Source organism: Scyliorhinus canicula, chromosome 27, assembly GCF_902713615.1.
Source record: "Scyliorhinus canicula chromosome 27, sScyCan1.1, whole genome shotgun sequence".
Taxonomy (NCBI): Eukaryota; Metazoa; Chordata; class Chondrichthyes; order Carcharhiniformes; family Scyliorhinidae; genus Scyliorhinus; species Scyliorhinus canicula.
The window spans coordinates 15,096,578-15,100,050 of NC_052172.1; positions in this window are offsets into that span (position 1 = coordinate 15,096,578).

Here is a 3,473-nt window from a genome sequence, read left to right on the forward strand (position 1 = left end):
TGGGAGTGTTTGATAGGGACAGCGTAGAGGGAGCTTTACTCTGTATCTAACCGTGTGCTGTACCTGTCGTGGGAGTGTTTGATGGAGACAGTGTAGAGGGAGCTTTACTCTGTATCTAACCTGTGCTGCACCTGTCCTGGGAGTGTTTGATGGGGACGGAGTAGAGGGAGCTTTACTCTGTATCTAACCCCGTGCTGTACCTGTCCTGGGAATAATTGATGGGGACAGTGTCGAGGGAGCTTTACTCTATCTAACCCTGTGCTGTACCTGTCCTGGGAGTGTTTGATGGGGACAGTGGAGAGGGAGCTTTACTCTATCTAATCCTGTGCTGTACCTGTCTCCTGGGAGTGTTTGATGGGGCAGTGTAGAGGGAGCTTTACTCTGTATCTAACCAGTGCTGTACCTGTCCTGGGGTGTTTGATGGGGACAGTGTAGAGGGAGCTTTACTCTGTATCTAACCCCGTGCTGTACCTGTCCTGGGAGTGTTTGATGGGGCAGTGTAGTGGGAGCTTTACTCTGTATCTAACCCCGTGCTGTACCTGTCCTGCAGTTTGATGGGGGCAGTGTTGAGGTAACTTTACACTCCCAAGCAGATCCAAAACAGAGTTAGATTCAGAGTAGTGTTTGATGGGAACAGTGTAGAGGGAGCTTTACTCTGTATCTAACCCTGTACTGTACCGGCCCTGTGCGCGTTTGATGGGAACAGTGTGGAGCGAGCTTTATTCTGTATGTAACCCTCTGCTGTACCTGCCCTGTGCATGTTTGATGGGGACAGTGTAGAGGGAGCTTTACTCTGTATCTAACCCCGTGCTGTACCTGTCCTGGGAGTGTTGATGGGGACAGTGTAGAGGGAGCTTTACTCTGTATGTAACCCCGTGCTGTACCTGTCCTGGGAGTGTTTGATGGGGACAGTGTAGAGGGAGCTTTACTCTGTATCTAACCCCGCACTGTACCTGTCCTGGGAATGTTTGATGGGGATAGTGTCGAGGGAGCTTTATTCTGTATCTAACCCCATGCTGTACCTGTCCTGGGAGAGTTTGAACGGGGCTGCGTAGAGGGATATTCACTGTTGCGGGGGCTTTTCTTGTTCAAAATTGCCTTCTGCAATTCCTGGATAACTGATAGTGACTGAATTTCAAAAGTGCGTAACTCTGTGATCTGGGTTGATTGGACGTTATGAAAGTGGCTATATATATATATATATATGTATGTGTGTGTGTAAGTTCTTTATGATACCCTCATCCACTAAACTCTCATTCAGGGATGGTGCACCACAAGTAAAGCAAACACGTCCCTCTTCTCAACTTAAAGTGTTTTTTAAGTTTTAATTTGTCAGTGGTCACTTTGGGGTGTCCAGGGGCGATGACAGGCAGTGTAGAAACACACTTGCCGCTCTTCCTTCCTTCCCTAGCTTTGTTCCCCTTGAAATCTAACTCTGATCTCCCCTCCCCCCACTCTCTGTTCCCAGGATTCTTCATCCTCGGAGGAGTCTGCGTCTCCTACGGGAGCGGCTCGTACATCGCTAACCTCTTCCTGCTGAGGAAGATGATGCTGCTCTCCGTGCCGACGGCAATGGTGAGCGGCGTGGTGGTGGGGGCGGTTGGCCCTGTTCTGGCTGTGCGCCGTCTCCCTCTACATCGGGCGGCTGGAGGTGGAGATCATCCACGACGAAGAGTGTGAAGACTGCAAGTCAAAGGAGGACAAGAGCAAGTCGGACAAGTAACGAGGGCCGGGCAATGGGAAGGAAGCAGCTGGGGGTTCAGAGCTGGGTCTTGCATGTGTAAAAATCATGTATATATTTATTATAGGGTGCACAGGATTTAAAGTTCCTCCATTGCAGCAATTGTCGGCACGTCAAACGTGCTTCACTGGCTGTACGATGCTTTGGGACATTAGATAGCATGAAAACGCGATATAAATACAAATTATTTCTTCTTAATCACGGGATTAAAGGACAAAACGGTAATTTGAAGAGCACATGGTGAGGGTTCCTTTTTATTTTGTTTAAGTGGTGGTTGGAAAGGCCTGTCTGGGGGGGGTAGCCTGTCTCAGGTTGCATAGAGGGGTAGCTACTGGACTCCGAGGCTAAAAACAATCACGACTAAAGCTCGGATTTCTTTCTGTAATCATTATCCAGTGACCCCTCCTCCCCTTCCTGCCTTTCCCAGTGTAACGCAGCGTGTTTAATGGACGAGGATTTGTACCCAGCTTGGCTGCTGGCTCCCACACATGGTTGAACAGCCCACAGCTGCTCCCCCCTGACTCGACCCCCCCCCCCACCTGTGTGGAGAGTGCCTGTGCGGGCAGCAGGTGCTGGAGGGAGGCTGGGGAGACTGTACCCGGAGTGTGTTTTAGCGCCTGCGGAGGAGGATATCAGGAATGAGCGAAGCCCATTTGTGATGGACTGAATGGTCCCCCCCCCCCCCCCTCCCCCGTACCATTTAGCAGCCTCACCCCCTGCAGAAGTCGGTCAGCTTTAAATCGCTCGTTGCCCATTTCTGCCCTCTGCTTGTGCCGTCCTCTTTCTTAAGCTTTTGTGCGCTCAAGGCAACTGGACTTATTTATCGTCATTTCCTTGGGATTGTAAAAGCCTTGGAGCAAGGCTGTGGATGTTGGACACTTTGAACGGGTGGCTTGTGTTCGTCTGCATTTGAAAGCAAACAAATGAAATAAAGTGAAGTTTTTACAATGCCGAAGGTGTGCTTATTGAGACAGGTCAGTAAAGGTGCACTCTTACTGGCTCTTTCCATTCTCACCAATAGAGGGTAAGCATGAGGTTGCTGCATCCCTAATTGGATTTGAGTTCAGCCTAAAGACAATCTTTCAGTTGCATGTAGGTGCAGAATCGATGGGCCAAATGGCCACCTTCTGCTCCTATGTCTTATGGTCTCTTATGTGTTTAATTCATTGTCCACGGGATGTGGGCATCGCTGGCTGGGCCAGCGTTTATTGCCCATCCTGGAGGGCATTTTAGAGTCGACCACGTTGCTGTGCTTCAGGTAGACCAGACCCCGCGGGATAAGGACGGCAGATTTAAGGGAAGAGGCAGGAAGTTTAGAAGGGATGCGAGGGGAAAACATTTTCACTTGAGGGTGGTGGCAGTCTGGAACTCGCTGCCTGAAAGAGTGATGGGAGGCAGAGACCCTCATGACGTATTTTGACATGCACCTGCGACCCCAGGGTGCACAAGGGATGGGCCAAGTGCTGGAAAGTAGGATTAGAATGGTCAGGTGGTAGTTTTTGACTAGCGCAGACTCAATGGGCTGAAGGGCCTTTTCTGTGCTTTCAGCCCCTCTGCCAATTTCTTTCCCGAACGGCGCGGGGGAAATGCGTCACCTAGCCGCTGTTCTCTGCTGGTTGTCCATGCTCTTTGCATTCCGCTTGAAGTGCTGTGAAGAACGTGCGCGTAGCATTTATGAAATAAAGAACCAGACAAGAAGAGGAGTGTTGTTAGTTTGTATTTTTTGTTTTTG